General features: G+C 39.8%; 1 long non-coding RNA gene across 1 annotated transcript in view; it reads right to left on the bottom strand.

Annotated features, from left to right (window-relative positions):
• The window catches only part of LOC121506440, a 119,589-nt gene that overhangs the window by 82,565 nt on the left and 22,411 nt on the right, over nt 1-14,613 (bottom strand). Inside the window, exon 3 of the long non-coding RNA XR_005991654.1 lies at nt 4,838-4,951. This is a non-coding gene — a long non-coding RNA (uncharacterized LOC121506440). The remainder of the gene's footprint in view (nt 1-4,837; nt 4,952-14,613) is intronic.

The raw sequence follows: 14,613 nt of genomic DNA, 5'->3' as shown, positions 1-14,613 counted from the left end.
CTCTGAGAGTGACCAGAAAGGGGTGGGCTGGAGGGAAGAGAGGGCTTTGCAGGGATGGGTGCGTGAGGAGAGGCCTGTCAAACTCTTGTTATGCTGTTGTTCCCGTCTCCTGCTCCTCCTCAGCTTCGACATGTCGCGCATGTTTGAGTCGCTGACAGGAAAGAGGAGAGGGGACATGATTTGAATGTCTCAAACTGTCGCCGTTTTATACCAAACATTCCCATCGATTTCTTTTTCTTATCTTGTTCAGACTTCTCACATTTTATTTATTCATCCAATCTCTGGCCCAGGTGACTGCAGCCAACTCTGGGCAAATTGGCAGCTCAAAACGAGAGAGTAGCCTCAGGTTAAGTGCCGTACTGAAAGTGAGACGATTTAACTTTTAAAACACCAAATAAGCCAATTTTCCTCTTACACATGAGGACTTTAATTCATTAGCAATAAAACCAGCACTTGCTCAATTCAATGCACTCAAGGGTTTAACTGCTAAAGCCTTACCTTGGCTGGTATGACAGTTTTGATTGCTATGTGTAGTTAAAAAGAGCTATGTCTGTTAGATAGGTGCTCATCTTACAGACATTTTGACTTGCACTTCTATACTGTCTCATTAGAAATCTGCTGATCACAGGAAAAATACTTCAGAGGGCTTTAATCTCAAGATTAATGCAATAATAAATCATGCCAATTTGTTGCCACTTGTTTTCTAAGAGAGGTCATCTTTCTGTCTCTAGAGTCGCAACCAGACATGAAGAGGCAACATCTGTTTGTTTTTTGCTCGATATACCTGAAACAACCTGACCACTTCCTTAAATAGTAAACTAGAACGGCCATCTGAGGTGGCAGACCCACGCCTAAGCAGCGCCACCAAGGAACTTACGCTCCCATTGATTACTATGGTGATCATCACCAAAATCTATCGATTCTTCCCTGTCACTATCCCAATATTCCCTGAAAGTTTGGTGAAGATCCGACTTTCTGTTCTTGAGTTATCTTGTACACATACAAACAAACAAACAAAGATATGGAACCCTTTACATAACCCCCTGCCGATTTCATCGGCGTGGGTAATTAGAGGGTATACAGGCACTAATGGCAGGGCAGTGACAGGCAGAGCATGCTGATACATTCTGTATCCTTTACCCCAAATCAGTGGATAACTTCACTCATGGTGCAAATGTGTCTCACATCAAACACAACAACAACCCACCAGAAACATGAGCCAGAGAACCCCAGCCGGGATCACTGTACAGCAGGCAACATCCAAACACAACTAAAAACATCTAAAACACATGTAAACACTCTGCCCAAGGGCATGATGGGAACTCTGCCCACACATTCCCTCAGATTTGAAATCACAGTTGGCAGAGCTTAGATCAATTGGTTCTTTACAGAGTGGAACTCACACTGGTGGATCAACACTGCCACACTTAGGGAGTTAAAATCAACTCTGAAATGTTTGACCCTTGATCAAATATTAAACGCAGGCTTTTCTGAAACTTTATAAAACCTTTTGATGAGGTTTGATTAGTTTAGAACAATCATTACAAAGCTACAGACACCATCATTTTCAAGGTCAAAAATGCTTAACAAATCCTTTTTATGGCTGTAGTCCTTAAAGCAGGCAGCCTGGGTTAGACCCTGACCTGTATTCTCCCCTCTCCAAACAATCCCTCCTCGATCCACTTTCCTAGCCTCCAAAATAAAGGCATAAAAGCCCTAAATAAATGACAAAAAAGATGAAATAACTAAGACTTAACAGTCAGAGAAAAAAAATGCTGTCAGGTTCCACTATCAAGACAATGAAACGTTACAAATTCATAATTTTTATGCCTTGTACACACCGTTTTACCAACACAAAGGCAGTCTTTAACCTTCATGGCTCCAGCACATTTCTCAAAACAGAGAGACAGAAAAGACTGCTAGATGTGACAGAGACATAACAAAACCTTAATTGACCAAATTCACTGACCGCTGAGCCGACAGGAAGTCCAATTTTCAACACAATAAGGAACAAAAAAAAATCATTTTTCAACAGGTACTTTAACATTCTCCACCAACTATTTTCCTGGCAGTGTCTGACAGCGGGCGTACGCATGATCTGTAATGGGCCAAATTGATTTCGAAGATATGAATAAGATCAGACTTAAATGGCAGGCAGGAAACGTGGTTGCCATGGGAACAGCAGGCGAAGGCTCTTGGATGTGGGATTTATCAATCACATTCATCAATTTTAACTGTGCAGGACTAATTTTGAAAAAGCTCTGTGCATTTTTCCCCTTCTGAATACTCACAAAAGAACTGCATTGTGCTGGGACATCAAAAAACATAAAGTCAAGGCATGTTTAATTTAGTTGTTAAAACTATTATCATTAACAGTTGTCTCCATCTTTTTCGTTTAAATGAGGTCTTGTGAACTTGAGCAGAGTCACAAAGAAAGCAGATAACATCATGACATCATATGATGATTGTTCAGCATCACACTTGTAGATTTTGTCAGTCTGTCAGCCATGACAGGACTAGATTTTTATTATATAGTCTGGCATGAAAAAGACAAAAAAAAAAACAAAACGGTGTATTCTGATCTAGTCATTAAGTCACCTTTTGATCAAAAGTGAGGAAGCTATTGAAATGAAATCTGTTGATTGATGGTGAACACTAGTATGCACTGACCATACTCATAAAGATATAAGGAAACGCAAATGACACCTTTAAATTGTGGTGTTTTGTTATATTGAGGGCTTAGACCTGTGGCTCTCTGGGGTTGGAACAAAAAGTGGGTCTGAGCCAGGGCGGAACTATTTGCAAAAATAATCTAACTGCAGTTTTTTTTTTTCCCCCAAATATTGCGAATGCAAATTAATATGCGATTATTCTTGGATTAATCTTATGTATTTTTCGACAAATTCAAGCAACAATTATCTCCATAAATAAGACCATGTTTATTGAAAACACAAATTATTTCTGAAGCAATTAATCCATAGTAGCATGAATCTGAATATGGGGGTGCAACAAGCTTTAAGCTATAAAGGAGGTGGCTGGGGTGGGGGAGGTGAGGCTGGCTACCAGCTGATCACAGCTGGGGTACGACTTTTGTGAAGTTACGCTAGGCTTTATCAGATAGAATGAACTAATTATTTTTGATCGTATTGCAAATGTGATGTCATTGGCTTTGTTTAAGGGCATTATCATTTTTATGTCACTTATTTTGATTAAGAAAATAATACATAAAACACAAAAAGGAGGATTTTTGTGAACCATTATAAAAAATTGACACTTGAATGTTTGCATAATGTGCATAGAATCTCTGCCACTGCAAAAAAATTGATTTATTAAACTTGTATTTTGACACATTTCAAGTTAAAGAAATATTGCAACTTCAGCGATTTGAAAATTGCAGCAGGCCATATTGTGAATCAATCTAATTTGTGATTAATGTTGCGTTCCATTTACCACTGAAGTCGGAGCTGGGAATGACGTCACACCCGAGTTGACGGCTTTCCAGTAAACAAGTCAAAAAACCTGTTGTTGTTATTGTTGTAATGTTTAGCTGTTGTTAGCTGTTGTTAGCTATACCAGTTGAAAACATCGCATAACAGTATTTTACACATACAATCACCAAAGTACCATTCCCGCAGATGGACGTTGGACAGTACTACATAAACCATTTATTTCATTTCACAAAAACAAAACAGAAGTGCTAATACATAAAATATAACGAGAGCTTTCACTACTGTTGATGCACGACGCTGCCAACTTGGATTATGACGTTGTGGTCAAGTCGAGGTTGGTGAGGATCGTCCGACTTTCCGAGTTGGAAATCCGACTTCAGGGGGCGTTCCAGATGAAATTTCTGACTGGGAACTTGGAAATTCCGACTTCCCAGTACAACTGGAACGCAGCATAATTTCCCAGTCCTAGTCCCAGCAATGGTTTTAGATGGTTGGGGAAAATGATGGCCAGAAGTCTACAAAGCACTTAAGTCCTTAGTGGACATGCATCCCTATATTTTATCTTCCATTTAACCATAAAAATGGGGTATTATAAATATTTTCTCAATATTTCAACTAATTTAAATCCTTTTGTTGCTAAAACAAATCTACTGTTGTCATGATAATGAGGTACATCTTCAAGATCCCTGGAAAACTGGCAAAAATTCCAACCTTACTAAAGGGGACTGGGGTCTCTTGTTCAGTCATATATTTAGTTTCATCTAAGGATGAGTATCGGAACTAGGTATGGTACCAGTACTAACACATCCAATACCTACCGGACCAAATTACAACACAGATATGGATACTTCATTTCGACCCCTTCCACCCAATGACAGGCAAGTGATTCATCAGGGAATTTGTGTGACTGATGTGTTAAACTACACCAGTTTCCTTTTCTTATCCCATGTTTGAGTGACACCTTATGCAGATATTTCTGCAAGTAATTTATGATATCCAGACAGCTTTTATTCTCCTGCTGACTTACATCACCCTTTTTTATCTCAAAAGTATCGATTCAGTCACTGTTAAGGCACCGGCGCTGTATACAAAGTATTTATTCAGCACTGGTATCATGGTGTTTGCTTGTGAATTTTGCTTTCTACATTAGCCGTCTTAGCCTTCTTCAGCAAAACAAGATATATGTTAGCTGAAATAGTCTCTGGTGATAGTTTCTGTTAGCTGAGAGAAATAGCTAAAACACCGAAAATGTTCCTACCAGTCTCGAAAACTCATGTGACTATTCAAAGCTGGGTCTAGGGAAGAGTCGGCATTTTTACAAGTTATTTATGTACAATGGCATGGCATGAAAAGCTAAATTTAGTGCACAGGTTTACAGGTAGTCTTACCGCTTAAACACACAGCATCCTGATGCACTGTGGTTGCTCTGCCCAGCAGCTCTTTCTTTAACCCTGTATCTGCTTACCAGATGGTCAGGATTCACGATGAGTTCACAAGATCATCTGGAAAATAAAGAGAACAGCATACAAATAACATGTTATTTTGGCCTCCCAGGGGTGATTTGTGATCACCTGTTTTGTACATATGGTTTGTATATATGGTGTTTGATTTTGAAACTGGATGCCCTCTACCTGTCCTTGTATGACTTCCTGTCTGGGTCGATCTACTCTGTTTAGCTTGGTACACGCAGGAATTGCCTGCACTGAAAAGATTTTATGCACATTTGGAGCTACAGAGGCTGATTAGCAATAAAAGTGAAAATCGAGCAGATTAACCCTGCTTGCTGTTTTGCTATATATTTCTGACATTTTTTATCTGGGTTTTTGGATCCAACATTACCAGAAATAGAGCTGAAGAGAATACCAAGTATCAATCTTTGTCTCAGCCTAACAAATACTACTTGCCTGAGTGCAAATGCCTCATGCCCTCCAAGACAACAGCTGTCTTTAAGATTTAAGTCTCACTTCTCTGTAATGAATGTAGCTGGCATGAACAAATCTATTTCTTACATATAAAACCACAAAAACCTGTAAGCCTGGTAGGTTAACATCTTTTACTGAAGGCTGAAAAAGACCTACAAAAGCACTGTAGAATATTCCTTTTCTTTCACACCTGTAATCTCTTTTGGTGTCTTTCCTCCTCTTTACAGATTACGCCAGTTAAAGAGCTAGATCTCCCCTCAGACTAGGGTGAAGAGGGTGTGATGTTAAAAATGGAGGCATGCCAGCTGGTGTGTAATCACTGTTTTAACCTCCCTCCTGGTCATTAATCAAAGTCAACACAGTCAGGCAGGAGATGTGATCCTCCAGCCTCGTCCGCCCCACACAGCGAGCCCATGACTGAGACAGGCAGCTAATCAGGGAGCCTACGGTTAAAAAGCTGTGGACCTGGATAGAGCATTAATTTGAATAAGTAGTGGTTTTAAAAAGCCAGGGAGTGTTAGTTTAAATGTGTTTGAAGCGCAGAGCCTGGCCAGAGGCAAGACTTACACGTGTCATTTAAAATCTGCAGCTCGAACCATAGAATGTCACATAGAGCTGAGGGTTTATACCTATTTATTTGCTGTTTGCACACCCAGGATGAAGCCCATACCTGAACCTATCCATTCTGTCTCCATGGTATGACATTAACAGCTTTTGATTGGTTGGTTTTATCTTTAATCCTTCCCAATAAGCACACAAATAAGGCATGAAGGGGCTAAGATCAAGGTCAAGGCAGAAGCAATCTGCGATGAATAAGGGTTATCCATTTATGCTGATTACATTGATATCACATTCAAATGTTGACTTGTTTGCCAGTTATGTTTTGATTTGAGATGTAATTGCTGCATGGATTATGTCCTTAGAGAAAGTTGATTTCCAGTGAGGGGCACTGATTTATCCTTTTAGGTTACAGGAGGTCATGGGGTTATACTGAGGGCATAAAAAGTGCAGATTTTAGAGCAGACTGCAGTGTGCATGGTCTGTATTTATAAAGTGAAAGCAGCTTTAGTTAAGACTAAGGCTGTCATGATACCAGAATTAATAGTGACATCAAATTAAATATATACCCATTATGGTACTAAGGTGACATCATTTGATGCTTTATCTCCCAAAACTGCAAGAAAATTCCTCCACACAGTTAAAAATGTACATATATGGTGGCAATTTTTTGAAGCATAAAACATCTGTGTGTGACTCCAAAGGACAGGAGAAATGTCAGGATTCAAGTCTCCACAAAATCCTGACTGGACTGGCGCTAGTTTCTCTCTCACTGTTGGCAACTTTTGGTTAAAAATATGACTGTAGACAGCATTTCAAAGGCTTTTGCACTAAGGCTAAATGTTTTTAAATGCTTCAGTGCAAATTATTTTGACCTCTACTGTAGTCTCAATGTGATTTTAGAAAGAAAATAAACAATTTTAACCTCATGCGATACAATATGCTACAGTATGATATGATACCCTACGTTACGATAGGAGACGAAACGATGATACAAAACAATGCAAATGATATAATATGATACAATACACTATGATATAATACGATATAATGCAATACAATAAAGTATGATATAATAAAAATATATATATATATATATATATGATAGGATACAATATCATGATGTAATGCATATGCTATGAAATGATCAAAACAATACGATATGCTATGGTTAGATATGATGTGATGCCATGCAGTACGATACAGTTCACTACAATACCCTATTGCACTGTTTATCTGATATGCTACGATGTGATACAATACAATACTACACGATACAATAAGGTACAATAAAACAATATAAATCCCTGTATAAAACACCACTCAATGATTTTGTGGTATCAGCCTAGCAGCAGTAGACAAAATCAAAGAGATGAAAATACAAAAATATAAGATCCAATCCAAATTCCAAGGCAGTTGCAGCGCTGTGTAAAATGTAAGTATAACAATGCAATAATTGGCAAATTTCATAACCCACAATATATTCTCAATAGAACATAAACAGGATATCACATGTTGAAACTGAGAAATTTTTCCATTTCATGATTAAAAAAATATTGTCTCTCCAAAGGCTGGAAAAGTAAGTGGTACTAATAAACAGCTAACTAACAGCTAGGGGAGTATTTTGAAACTAATTAGGTTTATCGGCAAAAGGTCAGTAACATGACTGGGTGTTAAAGGAACATTTTAGTGAGGCAGAGTCACTTAGAAGTTAAGGTGGGCAGTGGTTCACAATTTGAGAAAATATGTCTCTAAAATGTATGGAACAGTTTAACAGAAGAGCACATAAGCTGTACTGAAACTCACTAATAGAAAATCAGCATCATAAAAGTAAAATCTGGTTGTATAGAAAGAATTTAATCAATTTAAAATTCTACCTAAAAGATGAACTTAGATTTTAACTGGTGGCTGTTGACACAGGCTGTATTTTATGTCTCTTAAGTTCCAACATATATGGATCTTCAGGCTTCAAATAACAGTGCAATAACTCCACATTGTTCTCAGCCTATTTTGCTTTTAATGTTAGATGGCAGATCGAGAGCATTGTATATGTTGATCTGGTACAGGGTTGACATTAAATCAAGCAGTTAAATTTGAAATATTTCAAATAAAGGTCAAATCTTCTAACATTGGAGTTTATTTTGTATTCACATTTTCACATCCATTAGCTTGCTGGTTCATCTCTCTTGTGTTTTCATTACAAGCCAACAACCATCACTTTCCACTTCCTTTGTTTCTGTCTTTTGTTTTCTTACATCCCTTTATGCCCATTAAACTCTTACCAAGTTGATTTTTGGCAGAAAAGCATCATCCAAAGCTGCTCTTTAGTCACTCTAAGTTCATAATAATGAACTAATTCTTTGTTGGGCTGCGTCACACCAAGCACAATGAAAATTTTAACCACAAACAGTCCAAAATAAACAGCTTTCATAAACAGCCAAACACTTGGCCTGGGTTTCTGGAATGATGTATATTTAAGGATTTAGAGCTGTGGATTATCAGCTGGTATTAAGAGGCGCTTGATGTTTGTTTTTGTGTGGCTGTGAGCACTGCAAGAGAAGAGAAACACAATTTTGTCAAACTATTTTCTCCAGTCTAGGATTTACACAGTCAGTATTATTCAGAATAACTTTCTATCTACGCTCACTTAATGCACAAGGCCCATTTCCTCCTCAGTCACTTATGATTTACATCATAATTCAGTCCTGTATTGAAACCAGGATCTTATAAGCTTCTTTAAATCTCAAGGATCTGGGTTCAAGAACCTGCAACCTCACAAAAAGCTGGGATTGATGCTGCTTTATATAATTCACTTTGGCTCCACGAGTCATCATTTATGATTTATTTTCATTAGGCTAGGCGCTGCTGTCGTTCCATTCATTTCTCAGCCATAAACAGGCTGCAAGACAAGCTGGAGCTTCATAAAACACCACCAGCATCTTCTAAAGTTACGGCTGTGGAAAATGCAGCTAACAGGCGTCAGTTGTTGTCCTCGACACCTCCCACCCGCCTCCCGCCGGTACTCCCTCCAACGGTTGTAAAATAAGAAGTGCATTAGTGAGATAACACCTCTATTACTTTTAACAATATTGCTGCTCCTCGGTGGAAGCCCGCTGTTGGTTGTTAGTCACACTTATCAAGTCGAGGGAAGCGCAACTTCAAAAGGCGCTCAGATCTGAGAGCCAAGCAGTCAGCCATTAGAGAAGAAACAACATATTAGCTGTGCTGTGTTTGATGGCTCCCTCTTCCAACTTCCAATGACAGTGTGAAATTACACTAAACTGATTTGGAGCAGACCTTCAAAGTTCAACCTCAGGACAGCAGCATAGGTTCTGGATTTATTTCCTCCTGACATGGTTTATTCAGGCTGTTTGTTCTCTCTGCAGCTCTGCTCCTGTGTTTCAATACCATGTTATATCGAGAGCTAATACATGCACATCAAAGCTTGTTTTCTTAAATACTGAACAATGGAAACTGCTTATAGTGAACATGTTTGTCTGAGGTTGATTTGACTACTCTGAGGATGTGATTCTTTGAGCTGAGCTGGTTTTCTCATGCACATTACTGATTTATTCATCTCTGGGGTTCTGGATTTCCAGTATGGGAAAAGATCTTGTTTTTTTCTGTTTGTTGTACATTTGTAATCTATTGTGTATTGACCATTTATGTTTCTGTAGGCTTTGGTGTATGCATCAAAGGCAGAACACAATCCACTCTAGACATCCTGGCTCCTGTACATGTAAGCAAAAGATGATTAATTTGTCTTTGTAAACAAATACCTGCATGATAGAGTGTAGAAGATCTGTTTGACATTGTCACTCTCCATCCTGCCACCCCCCCTGCTCCAGTGGGACACCCCAGTTTCCCTATTCCAGGTGAGGTGACTCAAGGCCATAGGTTCCAAATCATGTGGGCTGTCTTGTGATTTTCATGGACAGAATCTCAAGGCACAGTCAGGAGGAGGAGGGTTTCTGGTTTGGGGAGTTCAGAATTTCATCTCTGCTGTTTGCAGATGTTGTGGTTCTGCTGGCTTCCTCTGCTGGGGACCTCCAGCATGCACTGGGGCTGTTTGTGGCTGAGTGTGAAGCTGCTGGTATCAGAATAAGACCCCAAGTCTGAGGTCCTCTGCCGGAAAACAGTGGATTGCTCCCTCCAGGTGAGGAGTTAGTCTTTGCCCCAAGTGAAGAAGTTCAAGTATCTCAGGGTCATGTTCAGATGAATGGACCGTGAGATTGACAGGCGGATTGGTGCAGCACCAGTAGTTTTGCAGGTGCTGTACCACACAGTTGTAGCAAAGAAGGAGCTGAACCGAAAGACAAAGCTTTAGATTTATGGTCCAACCCTCACATATGGTCATGAATTCTAGGTAATGACCAAAAGAATTAGGTCGCGGGTTCAAATGGTTGAAATGACATTCCTGAGGTGGGTGTCTGGGCCCAGCCTTAGAGATAGGGTCATGAGCTCCGACATCTGGAGGGATTTTAAAGTAGAGCTGCTGCTCCTTCCCGTTAAAAGCAGCCAGTTGAGGTGGTTCAGGTATCTGATCAGGATGTGGAGGTCTTCTGGGCACATCCAACTGGGAGGAGACCCCGGGACGGACCCAGAACTCGCTGAAGGGGTTATATATCCCATCTGGCCTGTGAATGCCTTGGAATCCCTCAGGAGGAGCTTGAAAACATTGCTGGGCAGAGGGAAGTCTGGGTTGACTTACTTTGCCTGCTCCCACCGTGACTCACCCCCAGATAAGCAGAAAAAAAAGGAGGGTGGATGGATAACTCCAGTTCCTTTTAATGCAAGTAAACAACAAGAAAACTGCTTGTGTTTTTTGATTTCATACAGCTGAAGTGAAGGTGGAACCTATTCTCTATTGTTGAATGGGGACTCATGAGAGACCGATGTACTGGGGAATGTAAATGGCCAGGAAAGACAGTGTTTACATGGCAGACATATAAACTTAATCAAAAAGTCTTGGAAGTCATATAACGCTGTCTGTTGGCAACACTAGAATTTTGTAGAAATCTGCATCTGTTCCTAGAGCTAGAAGAGTTTATTCACCCAGTCATGGAAATGCCCCTTCAAGACAGGCTTACAGGTGTATGCTAAGTAAATACTAACAAACTCACCTGCCATTTATTAGTTTTAACAAGCACTAATTTGATGTTTTTGAATATAAAAACAAGCCCAGGTTATACTTCTACAGACTGCCCAGCAGACTTCTCCTAATCATGCCATCAAAAACTTTATTATTTAATATCAGTTATTCTGCAGATGTCAGGTCAACATGTACCATTTTAAAGAGATGAAGAATAAAATACCTGGTGCGAGGTATGCACGTTATTATCACCATAATATAAATTAATAACAGTTGATACAACAGTTTCTACCAATATTTACAACTGATAAATCAGCTGTAAATTTCAGATTAAGTTTGCATGGTTTAAGGTGTGGCCAACAGATCCATATCAGCTGAAGTCTTTTCATTTCCATCCTCATTTCTTAAACTTTTAAGTATTATAAGGAATGAAGTTTAAGACCTGAACTACGCTTACATATCGGTATGGGACAAAAGGTTAAGCTGCCACTCTTTTGCCCTCCATTGCTCTGCACACTCACATGACTGAAAGCTATAAATCCATAGACTCTTATGCAGCACAGGGACACAATATAAATCACTAAGACAGGATAAAAGTCTACAGTTTACAGACAGTTTTATGAATTTTGTCCCCACTGCCTGTTATGAATAAGCAAAACCTAGAAACATCCATCAGCAACTTCTTGTTGCACTGAACCCGTACCAAACCGGGACTCCAAAATCCAAAGTATGAACTGAACTGTGGCCTCGTGAACCCTTACACCCCTAGTAGACAGTGTTGCCCCTCTCTGTTTTCTTGTGCCAAATGAATTGTTTTACAGTCATGAGCATTCAGGTAGCTTGTTGAAAGTCATTTCGCTAAGCTAATGGACTGTTGAATGTCAGCTCATTTCAAAATACACAAACAGACATGAAACTACATCTAAGCCTCATGTATTCTTTCAAAATCTTGTGACTTTCAAGTTTAAGTGACAGAATAGTGATACATATTGAGAATATCACAGACTCCCAAAGAGAAGATTGGCTTAAGACTCTCTATCTGACAAGAAGCTTAAATATAAATATAAATATACATAGCTGTCAACAGAGGCTTGTTTTTCTTGGTATTCACAGAGGTAAACAAACCTGCAACAACATCAGACCGCATCAGTTATTTAGCCGTTTCATTTAGATGCTGTGCAGCTCTGAAAACAGAGCAGTCAATCAATTTAGGAGTGTGCTTTAGTGTGTGTGGGATGCCACTTTATTTTTCACTCCAGCAGTTGTACATTAAAGGCTTATACTGTACTTTGTCTTCCTCTGCTGCCAAATGAATATAAAGCACAGTATGTAAGATTATGTAAGATATGATTTATACGTGCCCATTATATTTAATCTGCATGTGAGCATTACCCTGTGAACGCAGAGCTTGACAGCATACAGCGCTGGCTGATGGAAGTTTGAATCTTTCTTTTCCGAATGAGTGATGACAACAGGATGGTAATCCATAACCACACCTACATGCTCTCCTGCTGAGGCTCATTAAAGATTTTGGCAACTCAAGACACTACAGACCCCAGGGAAATAAGAGAGGAAGCCAAAGAAGCAGAGCAGCATTCACAGTCACTCAGCGTTCATGGTGGCACAAGTCAGACGTAACCCTGCTTCAGAAAAAAGGAAATAGGGATCCAGAATTTAAGCTTTCTGTAATAGCACTGATTCTGTTTGCACCATCTTTCAAACATGCCTGCCTTCTTTTCTTGATAGATATTTATTTGTCTTACACTACATTTCTGTTACTTTATGCAAAAAAAAAGTATGTATGCCTGTGTTGTCAGTATCAGCTGTGTGAGGAAGTGGGGGGAAGAGTTGGGTCAAGATAAGTTTCTTTGCCTCGAGGCAGCCCCGAGGGAGGAGCACTACTGTCCGTTCAGCTATCACAGCATTGAAGGGCGTTTCGGACATCAAAAAACAGCTGAATGTCACAGCCTGTCGTTCTAACAGACAGCAGAAACAGTCAAAGAAGGAAATATTTAGTGCTCCATTCTTAAGCCAGAGCCAGCCTGTTTGCACCGTTATATCTTCAATAAATCTCCTTACAATCATGCAATCAACACGTTTTCAATCTCTCTGCTGCCTTTTACAGATAGTGCATGACTTTGCCATCTAAAGCCCTTTTCAGACTGGCTGCGTGTTAGCTGCGTGACGCCTGCGGTGCTGTCATAGTTTGCTGTGCCTCCCTGCTGTGACAGCCTTGTCTTTTTATGATAAGTTTTATCTCAATAAATCTCCCTACAAGTGACGCAATTTACTGTGTAACTGAGCCAGGGAAAAAATCAGAATAAAATCATTTTTTACAAATAGGTGAGTTTCTCTAAATTTAAATGTTATACCAGGCTTTTACTCTGAAAAAAGAAGACCAGAAGTGTAACCACACCGTGTTAATCACCTAATTTTCTAAAACAAGGTAAACATGGATTTCTAGTTGTTATTTTCCTGTCCATTTTGGCTAAGAGACATGCAGCTTGGAGAAAAAAACAAGGAGAGTCTATACATGCATAGAAATGAAATCCACGCTGAAAAATCAAGCTGTAACACAGCCATTACATAGCTGCCATGCTTCCATGTAAATTTGCCAGAAGTGCTGTTTCTCACTTTCTAAGATCTTTTTATGAACCAAAAAAGAAAGATACTTTTTTTGCTCTGCGTAGAATCTGTGCTTTTTTAGGGACTTAAAAGCTTTGATTCCTAATCCATCCATTACCAATACAGCTTGTCCCATTAAGGGTCGAAAGGGGCTGGACTGGTTGGTAGAGGGGGCCAGTAAAGCGGTATTAATACCGTCACCAGTAAAATTTCTCCCACTGAATGGTCTGCAACACCGTCATCACCGGTTTAAATCCCTATGTTGTGCTGTGATGCACGCACGAGACAGATCCACTCCAACAGCTGGCAGAGTGAGGGATTTGTGACAGACAGCTAAGGCTGAGTCCAGTCTTTAGCATATTTAACGAGCATTATGTGTAGCCAGGTAACAAATTGAATGTCACCCACTTCTGCCGTTGAAACTAAGCACGGTTGGCAGGCAAAACGTGTTCTTTCCTCTCAAAGTTTGACGGCTGTAGCACAACAAACTCAGTGTGCCGTCTCTGTCAGCCTGCCTGGGGCTTTGACACAAGCTAGGTGCTGCTTTGGCTGGTCTCAGTTAGTCGAGAGTCCAGTGCTGCAGCTTTTCATCTTACAACGGCTTAAACAACCGTTTAAAGGTCTATTTTAAATTTTGACTTTCTTTTCTAAGTCCACAGTGAATCAAAGATCCAGGCTGCGATGTTAAATGAGGTCAGGAAAGCCGCTGTAAACTGGCTGCAAAAACTCTTCGGTACGGCAGCCAAAGCTAAGCTCTTCACAATAAAAGTCGCAGCTGTTATTTTTCTGAAACGCTACACCTTCACCGGGATACGTGTTCAAGTCATTAGCAGCTTAACACGCATCAGCAGGATAGACGTGAAATGTGAACCTTGAGTGCAGTTAGAAGTAAACCTAGAGAGACTTGAAAAAACAACATTTTTTCCCTGTTTCTATGCATAGACATAAATTAAGTATGCCATTTAGG

The sequence above is a fragment of the Cheilinus undulatus genome, linkage group 24 (assembly GCF_018320785.1).
Source record: "Cheilinus undulatus linkage group 24, ASM1832078v1, whole genome shotgun sequence".
NCBI classification, from domain to species: Eukaryota; Metazoa; Chordata; class Actinopteri; order Labriformes; family Labridae; genus Cheilinus; species Cheilinus undulatus.
Note: the sequence above shows the minus strand (reverse complement) of the source record. Positions and strands in the feature narration are given on the sequence as shown.